This window comes from Stegostoma tigrinum, chromosome 8, assembly GCF_030684315.1.
Source record: "Stegostoma tigrinum isolate sSteTig4 chromosome 8, sSteTig4.hap1, whole genome shotgun sequence".
NCBI lineage: Eukaryota > Metazoa > Chordata > Chondrichthyes > Orectolobiformes > Stegostomatidae > Stegostoma > Stegostoma tigrinum.
In genome coordinates, this window is record NC_081361.1 from 20,246,874 (window position 1) to 20,261,358 (window position 14,485).

Sequence of the window (14,485 nt, forward strand, 5' to 3'; positions counted from 1 at the left end):
CTGTCAAACATCGACAGCAGGTGCAGAAAAATTAACAAGGACCAGGCTTGAAATAAAGTGAATTGAAAAAAATGAGAATCAAACTTTGAGTGCCTAAGGTAATAGAATAGGTTTTAATGTGATGCAGAAGTTCGTCTGGGCCTCATCCACACTGTCATGTGAACGTACAGACATTATCAGGCAAACAATATAAAAGTGGTCATGAATCAGTCACGGCAGGTGACTAAAACACCACGTGTCACGTGTAGGAGGTAGTGAAATGAAAGAGTAGCTCTCTTGACCAGTAGCAACGGGAGCAAGGCTTTCTGTTTCTGATTCTTTTCAGACAATCTGTCCGAAAATCAGCCAAACTGTCCCAGAGGTCAAAACGAACTTTAAATACAACTTATGATCCACGCAAACTGAGGTTCTGTCACATATTGTACTTCCTGTTACAAAAAATATCATGATTGAAGTTGGCTCAAAACTGACTGTACCGGTGTTTGAATTGATGATAATGCCAGGTGCTTGTTACACATGTTCATCCATAGCCTGAGCATGAGCTTAATCGGGAGCTAACAAAGTGTGGAGCTCGCTGAACACAGCAGGCCAAGCAGCACAGATTATTTTAAATAATAACTTCTGTCCACCCACTTATGAAGAAGCTAACTGCTGTCAACTAATGTAAATATTACAAAGCCTGCTCTGTCAAAACAAAAACCAAATTCAGTTTTCTAAAATCTGATCCTTAACCAACTCTGGCCCACCAATGGCAAAGTCATTACTTTTTAGTTGGAGCTTATTTTTGCTTGTATTGTTAAAAAGGCACTGTGGCCATCTCTAGATGAGGAAATGATATTTTTAGGCAACCATTTAAAAATACTTAAAAATGCTGACCAATTGTGTCGGCTTGTTACTGATTTTGTGTTCGTAATAGGATTGTGTATTTGAAAAGAAATTCGAACAAAAAGAAACACATCTCAAAACTAGTACAGTTTACATCTGGATTTGTCGATGCACCCAAAGCACGAGGTCTTGGACATGTTGCGAAAATTGGTCACTCATCAAGTCTTTGCATTTTCCTGTTCCCGTTGGCTTAGCGGCAGTACGATCTGTGCTATTATACGCCAATAAAACACATTTTGATACAACACAATGGAAATGATTCATAGAGCAACCGGCTTTATTCCAATATGTCAGAATTCATGATCACAACTTTGAAACCAACGAAAAGGAAGACGATAATAAATTGGCAGGCTCACTAGCATTCAACAGTAGTTAAAATTGTGGGAGATTTTAAAAACCAAACGAAAATATTTTATCTGCACATTCCTACAATACCAGTTACTTACTTGTTATTCTCAGCTAAGTATAGTTGTGTGAAGAACAGGTCCAGAAACTTCTCGTCTGGGCGAATGATGTAACATTGACAAGCAAACTGCATATATTTAAGACACGAAATGATTTCATATTCCTGAACGAACACAAATAAATAACAAGCTGTTAACAAAATGTTAAAATTGCCAGAAGTGTAACTGCTATATCCTACTCAGTGGTACTTTAAACAGCATCAATGACTTTATTCCAACCACACGGTAAATCATGTCACAAAAATATTTCTGCTTTGGAAATAAATGACATTTATGTGACTTTTCAAGGATAAATTTCTGTACAGATTATCCAGGATGGTTTCAGGTCACAAATTCATGATTCAATGATGGATTTTTTTTCAAAGAAGTATTAGGGATTCACCTCAGAACCAGAAGCTGATTTAGGTTGAAGGCAAGAAACATTATGAAAGATCATTTATCCAAGCAAAAGAAATTCTGCAAAGTACAAAATAAGTGGCTGGTCTATCGTAATTGATACCAAGGCAGAGGGTGAACATGTTGAGTTAATTTTTCAAAGTTGCGGCATCATAAAATTTACGGGCCATGTGCCGCTAGAAGTTACTGGACTATTTTCTTTCAATCACATTGGCTTCTTGGTTGAACCTTGTCACGATTTGACATGTAAAGAGGGGCAGAACTCTCAAAGTCAAATGTTGATAACGTTACTTTTAAGTTGTAAAGTGCATGCCAGTTTTCAACAGATCAGTTGAAATAAACACTTGAAGCATCATCCATGAGAAATGACGGGCTATTTGACAGATGACACTCTGTGCTCATTAAGTGGAGTCACACAGCGTTGGATGCCTATTTTGCATCCCAGCTGATTTTACACCACAGGGCCCAGCTTGGCAAATTCGGCGTCAGTTGTTTCTGATTGCAACCTATTCTATTCATAGGTTAGATTAAAATGGCACCTCAAGTTACAGTTTTGTCAGCAAAACCATGTGACAAACAATGAATTGAACTTTGTATCATGTTAATATTCTCACGCTGTCTGCTGAATGCTGCAGTACAAGACCAAAATATTGTCTGCATGGATTTCCTCTGGGTGCTACTGTTTCCTCCCACAGTCCAAAGATGTGCAGGGGAGGTAGACTCCCATGCTAAGTTGTCGATAGTGCCCAGGGATGTTGAGGTGAGGTGGGTTAGACATGGGGAATGGGTCTGGATGGGATGCTCTTCCGAGGGGCAGTGTGGACTTGTTGGGCCAAATAGCCGGTTTCCACCCTATAGGGATTGTACGATACCCTCAATAGTAACCATGGCAACAGAGATATTTCAGAAGTTGGTCTTACCAAATTCAGAAATATGGAATCAAATGCCCAGTCAGTGATGACCCCAACGGCTGCACTCCCTCACTTTCTGATCTTCCATAAGTAACCGATGCCTCTCTTCTGACGGAAAATACCAACTAATATGGAGAGATTATTTACTCAGTCTCTTCGATCATGAAATAGCTTCCATTGCACCCAGACTAATTTCACAACATCTTCATTCACAGAACACCAGGAAGGTCCTGGACCTGGTTGTGAATGCTGAAAGGTAACTTGCATCATAACAGCAGTGCAAAAACAGGCCATTTGGCTGAACTGCTCCATGCTGCTCTCAACACTTCTCCCACCATGCTCCAAATTCTTAATGTGCCTCTTTGTGCCCTTTCTGACATCTAACTTTCTCTCAAATCCATCTCTGCTATTCTTCTCAACTCGTCCTGGTAGCAGCAGCTTCTGCAATCTGACTGCTGCGAGCAACAAAGCTTCTCCTGATTTCTTTATTGGATTTATTAGTGATCATCCACATTTAAGATGTAGTTGTGGACTCTTCCAACATTCCCCATCAAGCAGAAAAAGCACAACAATATTGAAAGGCACGCTTTTCCCGTTTCATGCATTTACAAACATTTTGCACAGTACAATCACCTTTCGTCTCTTGTCGAAGTTGATCAAGCCATTCTGTAAGAAATAGAACATAGAACATAGAACACTACAGCACAGTACAGGCCCTTTGGCCCTCAATGTTGCACTGACCTGTGAAACCGTTCTGACGCCCATCTAACCTACAGTATTCTATTATCATCCATGTGTTTATCCACTGACCTTTAAATGCCCTTAAAGTTGGCGAGTCTAATACTGTTACAGGCAGGACATTCCATGCCCTTACTACTCTCTGAGTAAAGGACCTACCTGACTTCTGTCCGAGATCTATCACCCCTCAATTTAAAGCTATGTCTCCTCATGCTAGCCATCACCATCTGAGTAAAAAGGCTCTCACTGTCCACCCTATCTAATCCTCTGATCATCTTGTTTGTTTCTATTAAGTCGCCTCTTAACCTTCTTCACTCTAATGAAAACAGCCTCAAGTCCCTCAGCCTTTCCTCACTTCATTTGGAGGTTGGAGATGGACTGTGTCCACAGGGATAGCATGTGTAAAACTCTAGTTAAAATGCTGGCTACCTTTGTCTGTGGCCACATCAAGCTGTGCGTAGACCCTTAGCATGCAAACATTAAGTGTCATTACCTACTGAAGTTTTACCTGTTCCTGGTGTCACGAAGGATGGGACTGGCCTTGGCTTTGAAGAATGCTCCAAGCAGTTGGACCATTCCGTAACACCTGCCCTCATGGAGAAATTTGCAAAGAAAAACACTTTTGATCACAAGTCCATCAGCATGTATTGTTCTTGAGATCCTGTGGGAAAAGGAGCTGATAGATCCTATGGGTTATTCCTTGAGCAGTCTGTCAAATTTATTTGGCAGAATGCCTCATCACCAGAACTTTACAACCTGCACCAAGACATGGTTTGGCTGGTGGTGAGAAGGTGAAATCCTTCATGTACACCCAGAATCTTGCACAACTGCATGCTGCTTTAAAATGGCTGCAGGAGATACAAACTGTCAAACGTCTCCTGCTGGAATGTGCAAAGGAGGTTTGAAGAGAGATACAATGTTTTTTCAAGCTCAATCCTGAGGAAGTCTGTGACGCAGACTCTGACCTCTACAGTCTGTTCTCCAGGACACACACTGAGACAAATATCAATTGCACATTGAGATCATTAACTCATTGAAAGATGCTCTTTGGTCTGCCCGAAACTTATCCCTCTTCCAGAGCAAGGAATTGACCTTGACCGAGTGTTGCGAACTGGCAGATTCCAAGATCCAGGATGATGTGCTGAGGGATGTACTAAAGCTTGGGGCAGCTGTCACCAAGTCGCAGTGAGGAAAGACTACCATAAGGTGTTTCAGAAAAGTACAACAGGACTCCATTCAGTTATCAGACCCTCCAGTTGCCTCCAACGTGTATAAATTGTATCTTGCATAATTCAGAAATGCGTTGGGTTTGTTTGTTCTCCGTACGTAGACTGTATAGAATTGAACTGCTCTAGTGACTATGTATGCATGTGAAGATTTTCTATGAATAAAGTATATTTTTGAAATTTAAAATAAAAATTGCAGATGTATATGTAGCAGGTGAATGGTTAACTATTTCTCAGAAGGAAAGGAGATGGCAGGCTCAGAAACCCAGGATTCCTTAGACCTGTCTAACGGGTATGATATTTTAGATGCCTCTTTAGAGTGCAACAGAACTGATTCAGTGGTGGATGACTTGATGCAGAACTGTGGAACAAATAGACATGAACAAAGAAAATTAATTCAATATATATAAAGGTCAAATGGTACTATGAGATCATGAAATTTAACAGATCAGCAGTGAAATACAAACTCTGTAAACTTGTTTCAATTTTAGGAAATAGTCAAAGGTCAAACACAAATGATCGATCATTCCACCAGGTTTATATTTTGGCCATTACATAGAGCCCTTTGTTCCACTCAAATAGATCAGTACCAAGCTGATGCCATTCTCAGCTGCTCAACTGCACAATAGGCAGTGACGTCCAGCTAACAAATTTACCTGTACAAAATAAAAATGATGCGCAGTTTATCCAATCTTTAGAAAAACTAAACCTGTATTCAATCAACTGCAAAGCCTTTTGCATGTTTCTTTATTTACATATTGTTTGATTCGCAACACAAAGCATCACATTATTCTCATCAGTATCATTAATCATACTTATTCGTTTCTTTTATTGCTATGAGCAGCTTGCAATGAAACTGTAACAATAGTGCTCATCAGCAAATAAGGAATCCAAATCTTGTAAAACAGACTTACGAAACGATAATTGGGGAAAGCCGAATCCAATTTTGTTAAGTCCGTGAAGAAAGTTCCCAGGAATGGTACAATTCCCTGAACTACACCCTGGAAAAGTGAGGTGAATTTATTTCATCCATTGTGAACGCACTGTCATATTTCCCAAACATACTACTCCATGCCTTATTTATACCATTTATCATGCAACTAAATCTAATTAGAATCAAAATTTCGGACACAATTTTTGACACAGTTACACAGTGGAATACAAAGTTAGATCTATAAACGACAGGCAAGTTCGGAGTTTTGATCCCTGATCTGTTAACTGTCAACCAAACTCAATGTTTATGTAACTTCATCATTTGGAGATTGGAAATTTTCTAAGTACTGTGTGATTTTGCCTGAAGATGGAAACAATTTATCGCACCAGATTTCCAAACGTTTGACTCAGTAAGGTTAACCCTTATTTTTCAAAACTCAAGAATATAATTCTACTCAATGTCTTTTCATAGGACACCTTTCTGACCCCAAGAAATAATTTAATGGTCTCAGACTGCTTAAGGAGCTAAAAGCCTAGGAGATACACCGGAATTGGCAAACTGGAACCAAAACTGACTTTGCGACTGGAAGTATGTGTGATTTTTGAAGAGCATTTTTGAAACTTGAAGCATTCATCCAGCAGCATACCACAGCATAAAGTGATGGTTCTTGTTGTGTGTACATGAATTTTCAAGGCACAAAAGCTACAAGTGTGAACAGCGGGTTCACAGGTGCCACAAGAATTGGCGATGTGGTAAACAGCAAAAAGCCTTAGTCTCCAGGATTACACACATGGGCTGGTTAGAAGGCCTGAAAAGAGGCAAATAGAATTCAATCCTGAAAAGTGTCAGGCGAAGCGTTTTGGGAGGACAAATAAGTCAGGACAAGACATGTTAAATGGAAGTTTTAGAATGTACAGAGAATCACGAGGACCTTGCTGTGCGCATAAGCATATTCTTGAAGGCAGGAGGACCTGTGGATAAGGTGGTAAAAGCACCATATTGGATACTTGCCTGAATATAAGAGCGGACGTAAATAAAATTAGTTGAGCCACAGTTAGAACACGGTGTGCCTAGAGACTAAAGCATTTTGCTATTTACCACACCTCCCATTCTTGTGTCATCTGTGAGCCTGATGTTCATACTTGTATCTTTTGTGTCTGGAGCATTAAAGTACACACAGCAAGAACTATCACTCTACCCTGTGCTACACTGCCGAATGAAAGCTTCAAGTTGCAGAAATGTTCTTCAAAAGTCACGCTTACTTCCTGCCAAAAGCTAATTTTGATTCCAATTGACTAATACAGCTCGGGCGGGAACATTTCAGTTATAGAAAGGGGCTAAATAAGCTGGGACAATCTTCACTGCAACAAAGACACTGAGGAGGAACCTGGTTGAGGTTCAAAGAGTTCTGAGGGATTTGGCTAAGCATTAGGAAAAACTTTATTCCCTGTCTATCAATATCAGGGCTTACAGTTTTAATACAACAAGCAGGCTATTTTGAGGGGATTTGTTCAAAAACTTTTCACCCAGAAGTGGTGGGTTTCTGGAACGCACTGCCTAAAAGGGTGGTCCAGGCAGGAACCCTTGAGACACTGAAGAACAATTTTGATGAACTCTTGAAACGCCATTGCCATCAAAACTCCTGGGTGGGGGTAGGGGTTGTGGAATTTTGTAGGAATGATACCTACCGTTGAGGCAGGGGATCCCAGTTCAGTCCAACCTCCTTCAGAATGGAGTCATAAGCTTGGCTGAATGGCTTGACAAAAACGCCAATAAATGCAAATTCTTTGAAGGGGTAGAAAAACAAAGTTGCTGGAAAAGCTCAGCTGCTCTGGGAGCATTTGTGAAGAAGAAAACTGTGTTAATGTTTTGGGTCTGGTGACCCTTCATCAGAGCTCTATAAAGGGGTCTTGTGGTTCAGTGGTAGCGTCCCTACCGCTGAGCCAGAAATCTGAGTTTGAGTTCCACCTCTGCCAGACAAGTGTCATCATGTGTTCAGAACATGTTGATGAAGAATACCTAGCAGGCGATGGGCTAAGTTCTACAAAATGGGATCAGAATAGGTGGGTGCTTTATGACCAGCGCAGACACAAGGGGCAGTGCTGCAAAAATTCTCGTCATGTTGCCTCATTCATGATGGCTAACCGAGTTATTGTGTAACCCGGGTTTAGTTCTTCCTTCGCTACACAAAAAGGGAACACCAGATGAGTACCTGAATCTCTGCCTTTGTGAGCATCTGCATATTTCAATGCTTCAGCCAAGATGTTGTATTGAGATTAAATTCCATTACCCACAGTGTAGAAACAGGCCCTTCGGCTCACCAATTTCACACCGCCACTTGAAACATCCCACCCAGAACCATCCCCTACAGCTCACACACCCCTGAACACAACCAGCAATTCAGCATGGCCAACCCACCTAGCCTGCACATCTTTGGACTGTGGGAGGAAACCAGAGCACATGGGAGGAAAACCATGCACACACGGGGAGAATATGCAAACTCCACACAGACAGTCACCCGAGGTTGGAATCGAACCTGGGTCCCCGGCACTGTGAGGCCGCAATGCTAACCACTGAGCCACTGAGCCACCCCAAAATGTGCTGCACTGACCGGGAATCGAACCCAGGCCGCAGCGGTGAAAGCGCCGAATCCTAACCACTGGACCACCAGTGATGCTAACCATCTCTCAAAGACAGCAAGAACTGCAAATGTTGGAGTCAGAGTCAATACAGTGTGGTCCTGACCTGACACGTTGATTTTCTTGCTCCTCTCATGCTGCCTGACCTGCTGAGTTCCTTCAGCTCCACACTGTATTGACTGTTGTATTTATCCATCAGACCATGGGAAATGTTTGTGCATACCTGCCTGGCCTCGCAGATTTACTTCCGTTCAATGTAGAAATATTCTACCCACAACCCAACACACTGATAGATATGCAACAAGCAGCATGGTTATAGCTTCAAACATATAACCAAACATGTTCAATGGCTTAAGTAGCAGCAATGCTGATAACTTCCCTTTAGTTACCCGGAGAACTGCTTTACAGCATAGTTATAACAAAGATACACCATTATGGAAAGATAAATCAGATTTACTTGTAAAGCTTCAAGATTAACTGCTTCAACTTGAGAACGTTTCATTCCAATATTAAACATAAAGGGATGATTACCTTCTTCTTTGTTACTTTCAGTGTTTTGTGTGTCAGTATTTTGTTCTCTTTCAAGGTGCTGTTGAGGGCGGCAAATTTTGAAGCTCCATCCTGAAAATGTACATAGAAAACCAGCTATTCATTCACTGCATCTAATCTATATCTCCCATAATATCAAATGAGATAACAGAAGAGATTTCAAAACTCAAGCCTTTATTGTAAAAACATTTTACAACGCTAAAGCCTTATGTCAACATTTGGCCAATTCGAACTCAAGAGGTGATAGCCAGGCAATGATATTTGGAAGTGATATTACAATTTATCCCACGCACAATAGTTTATCACAAAACTAGTATCAATGTTTAACCCATAAAACAATCACTTGGCAACTATTTCAGATTCCCATCCAAGTGTGCAAATCAAATTGTTGGACATGGTGAAGTTGCTGCTTCAAACTGCATTTAAAATGAGGTTTCAAATTATATTTTCTGAGATTTAAAAACACAACAGTGAAAATGATGATTGCTGGCTCACTCAGGTGAAATTCACCAGACAGTCACATTTGGGGAAGTATTTTCAGAAAATACGCTATGGTATATCAAGGTGGTATCTTATCACTGCACTCAGTGTCAATTAAGGATCGACAGTAAGTGTTGATATGGTGGCCTTGCGAATGGCACACCCATATAAAGTAAAGCTTAGCAAGCCATATTGCCAGAGAACATCTGTGTAACATGCTTAAAGATTAACGAACCATGCATCGATATTCACTGTACAATCTGGGAGACAGCATTATGGAAGTTAAACAACTGTCCAATCTTGAACTCAGATTTTCCCATGTATATTTATAGAAATTGACACCACAAAAGCAATCATCCTGCACAACACACGTTTTTGATTATTAAAAACAAATCTACTTTTAGATTCAAGCCAGATATGAAAAGTAATTTGGAATTCTGCACTGTGCACCAATAGCAAACATAATAAACAAGGTGTGACAGCAGCACCGCAGAAATTATGGAGCCAGCAGATGGACAGCAATGCAAAAACATCGTCAACCGCAACTAGAACTTTCAGCAGTATGAAAAACGGAGTGTCTGTCAAACTGTTAACAACCCAACATGAATGCTGCATTTCGTCCTCTTCAAGTACCACCTTCAAACTGCTTTGATTTAATCTAAGAATGATTCAACAGAAAACTTGCATCTTGCCTCCTTACTGTCCTGGACACACTAGTTTGGTCAAGTGACACCAAAATGTTTATAACTAACAAATTATTTTGTTACTTTGTAAAATTCAGGAACAAAATGACTGGGCAAACAGCATGACAAACAGAGTGAGGAGGAATGTCTCGAAACCTGGTAAAACAATATGCTTTTTGAGAAGGTTTTTGAAGTTAGTTTGAAATGTCAGTGGTGGTCCAAGCTAGTTGAAACTAAATAGTTGATGTCTGAAATGCTCAACAAACAAAGCAATGTGATTATCTCTCACTTCCAATGCAGTAAATATTTATTACCGCAGAGAACAATAAAAGGAAGACATGCTAATTGAACAAAAACACTAACGAGAACCAATTAAAGCTATTCGTGTTTTGCCTTGGCTTTTATTAATTACGAGGCCCTCCAAGTGTGCAAATCAAAAGAAAAGAAAACTGACATATATCCTGCTTTTAATATCATTGTGCAAGTGTTCAAACTTCCAAGATAACGAACACTGAGAAAGATAATCTATGAAGGTTGCATCATGACAGAACGATTTTGGAAGACTTGAGCCAAGTTAGACCATCCATATGTAATACATGTATCCCTTGTTGCATTATTGATTCACAGTATTTGGATGCATTCAGACACCAATGTAATTCATTGTAGATATTTTGCTTGAAAATACCTATAATGCCCTGAATATCGATGCACAGTGCCAAATGCAAACGCTTACCTGTTTTTCACGCTGGCTACTTGTCATTATGTTGCCATCTTCGGAGATGAGATTTGAAAGATCTTCAAATGTTGCCTTTGTGCTCCTAGTCAAGAGAATAAAACAAATTACTCTTGACAGAATAGAGTCAAGATTGCAAACAGCTGACATGGAATCTGACAAATAAGCAAGTAATACAGACAGTGAAGGGCAGTGAAGCATTTTTCAAACAATTGCAGTTATTTTAATGAAACAGTTCAGATATGTTTTGACACATCTCTTTGGCAGGTAGAATTTGAACCCAAGAGATATTGGGAACTGCAGATGCTGGAGAATCCAAGATAACAAAGTGTGGAGCTGGATGAACACAGCAGGCCAATCAGCATCTCAGGAGCACAAAAGCTGACATTTCGGGCCTAGACCCTTCATCAGACAGAATTTGAACCCAGATTATTTCAGCCCAGAGATGGAGATGTTACCACTGTGCCACAAAAGCCCTTCATTGCAGTAGTTTTAGGAAATCTCATCACAGCAAGTGAGATTTCACCTCCAAGCTGCCTCAAAAAAACAATCATGATCAAATCGTCTACGGCACAGGAATATAAACTACAAGTGTGCACTTCAAAGAGGTATAGACTGCTTTCTTGGGGGATTAAAATAATTGTGTTCTTTGTATTTCAGATTCCTATACAAACCTCCAGTTCATATCACCCTGTCACAGCACATCCACAGGAAACTGTCTTACGTTACATCCAACAGCAGATCAGTTTTGGAACACATTAGTTCAATATTTTAAGCTGTCAAACAGTTTTCTTTTTCCACTGTAGAAAATTAACTGCTCACTCCTTAGTGAAAGAATGAAAGATTCTGCCAGTACGCCAATTGTTGGGATTGCACTGTAGTGCCTCTGGTAATCCTGTCAACACATCTGGAGTGTGAAGATCACTTTGGCAAGTAAACTTGGAGGTGAAACCTGCAAATTCCTACCACATATTTATTAAAAATAACGACACGGCTTTCTCAGAAAAATGACTCACTTTGACACGGCTGCCCAAGTCTTCTGAAACTCAAAGATGTTATTTGCTTGCAATGCACGGGTAATTGCACACACTGAAGAGAAATTTCCCAAAATCCGACATTCCTGTGAGAACATAAAACATGAGTTCTGTGGGAAAAACAGTGGCTCCCCATGACCCAATACCTCAGACATTAAAATGTTCCATCAGAAAAACGTGATCTGCAAAAATAACAGCATTAACAAACGACTTTGTGGGGGCAAAAATTCCACAAATCTTAGCGACTTAAAACTTGATCTTCATTTTTTTTTCCCTCTGAGACATTTCACTCTCTGCCAACACTTGACTCGTTAGACATGGTTACTGACGCCAAAGCAAAGATTCGAATGAATAAGTTGGAGACACGGCCATCTGAGTGGTGGAAGTGGCGAAGTTAGGGAGCTGGAGACGGGTAATCATCTGTGTTATATCCATTGTATTCAGCTGATAAACGAATGACAGATTACATTTTCTGCCAGCATAGGAGGGCAGGGCCTGACACATGAGATAATCATTCAAGGAAAGCGTACAAATCAGAAAATTGAGTCTACTTTTATGAATCACAATGTTATTGAGACTGAGGTAACTGATCGTAGTGAGGATAGCATGTGAATGTCCTTCATCTGCCTGCCCCACGGAGGCAGGGAGAAGAATAGAACAAATCAAACCTCCCTTCCACAAGCATAAATTTGAACTTGTTGGGAGGGGCCGAGGGGCAGGAGAGTAGGAAGCCTGCAATTGTTTGTTCTCAGCTCTCAAAACCACTTCTGCTTAGCGAGGAAGGCCAAGGAGGGAGAGGGTCATTAGACCATATTGGCTTTATGTGGATGTGCCTCACTGGGCATCATTAGATAGATGCCTTATCTGATTAAGTCCAGCAGGTAAGATCTCAAGCCCACAGTCTTCCGGCTTGAGGGCAACAAAGGCTGCTGCAGTAAAAAGTAAGTGACGGAGGACACTTCAACATGGATAAGGACCCTCATCAACTTTTGTCAACTCAAATGACAACCGGAAGAGTCAGCCAAGTGATCACTGGAAGGTGGCAACTCGTCTTCAGAATGGCCTTTGACAGCACCAGTTTCTAGGTCGGCACGGACAGCCTGTCAGGAGCTCATGTATCCATGTCTATGACTGGGTGTCTGCCTCCATTCATTTCAACTTCTCTGGATTGTGAAACTGGAGACAGACATCAATGCTTTAAGATTCTTTACGAGTCCAAATCCATGCAGGCAGTGTTGCCAAGAGCCAAACCAGACTTGTCTCAAATGCCTGGCAAAGGTATTATTATGAATCTTCATTCCCAACCTTTCGAATGACTAAATATTTTATTGGCACATGAATATGGGAAATTTCAATGATAATACACTTTTGTTGCTATGATCCAGTGCCATTTTGGATGATAAAATGAATATGAATAAATTACTTAATTCACTTAATTAGTTAATTACTGGCTTCCTGTCTTGATTCTTTCCAAATGTACTCGTGGGAATGCCACATATTGATGACAAAGACAAGCCAGACATCAGGTATGACAGCCCTTCCTCATCCTTTTCCCAATTGCTGATTAAAATGCAAAGACAAATTCCTTTGGCAAACACACAAGAAACAGACAACCAGGCAAGTTAGTGAAGGGCCATCATACGGGCATATGGAACGCAGAAAACTGAGAATAACATTTACAATGTATCATAAATCTGATCACCGCTCGCAAGGGAGGCAAACAACATTCTGTTATGCCTAATAAGTAACTTTGTGTTTGAAGGGCCACTAAAAATCTGAAATCAGTTTACTTTATTTCTCCACAGAAATATTTTTGATGGGAAAGAAAACTTTAATATTTCAATGCAACTGTAAACTGAGGCATGAACTATTAACAGCCAACACTATGGAAATTACAAATGCTAGGATTTGCCATGAAGCATTCAATTCTAATTCTGCTCGTCAATTCGAGAGGCTTTCAAACCCTAAACATCTCAACACATCGTAGGAACTGCTTGCTCTCTTCCACCATGTTTGTTTCATGCACTGAGTGCTTTACCCTGTCATAAAGGTTAAAAATCACTAAAGAACAAGTGTACCTTGGCAACATCAATCCACTTCTCAATGATCTTCGCCCTCTGTCGTGGTTTTAGCTGCTGAGGCCGACTGATGGTGCTGGTGACACAATTCTTAACGTTATTAAACTGTGCCACGATAGCCCAGACGGTTGATGCTCGATCTGGTTGTTCAGCCCAGATGGACCCTAAACATTCGCTGGGCACAAGTTTCTTAAAAAGATCCTGATCAAAAATAAAAAGGAAACAAAGATTACATATATTAGCAGTACTGTGGTTGAAGGAATGAACTACAAACAAGGTTCTTCCATTCATGAGTCAACTCATCCTGCTAGTTTGCAATTGTACATTCAAAACTGCACAAGCTACTTTGTCATCAACTGAGTACATAATACACACATTGATGCCCAAGGTGCATATAGGTTGTACAGACAGGTCAACAGCCTTGAGTTTTCAGTCATCTCCTTCTTATTTGTAGGTTAGATTCTAAATCACAGGTGATCTCCACCCAGCTCCTACTGCTGGCTCCGTGCACACCATCAATGCACGGCTTTGTTGGCAATAGTCACTCCTACTGATGCTCAGCCATGGTGGTCCATAAGCTAGACAGACTGGCCATCAGGAAAGTGCTCCTGCATCATGTCCACTTCTCACATCAAGGCAGATTGACAGAACACAATGGCTGCCGCACCCCATGTTGGTTAACTACACCTCAACGTCAACACCTCCCCACTGTTGGTTTCATGCTGAAGCTGAATG

General features: G+C 40.7%; 1 non-coding gene across 1 annotated transcript; it reads right to left on the reverse strand.

Moving 5' to 3' along the window:
- Positions 1 to 8,156: 8,156 nt before the first annotated feature.
- trnae-uuc (transfer RNA glutamic acid (anticodon UUC)) lies at positions 8,157 to 8,231 on the reverse strand. The gene has a single exon. It is a non-coding gene; the product is annotated as a tRNA-Glu (tRNA).
- Positions 8,232 to 14,485: the final 6,254 nt, after the last annotated feature.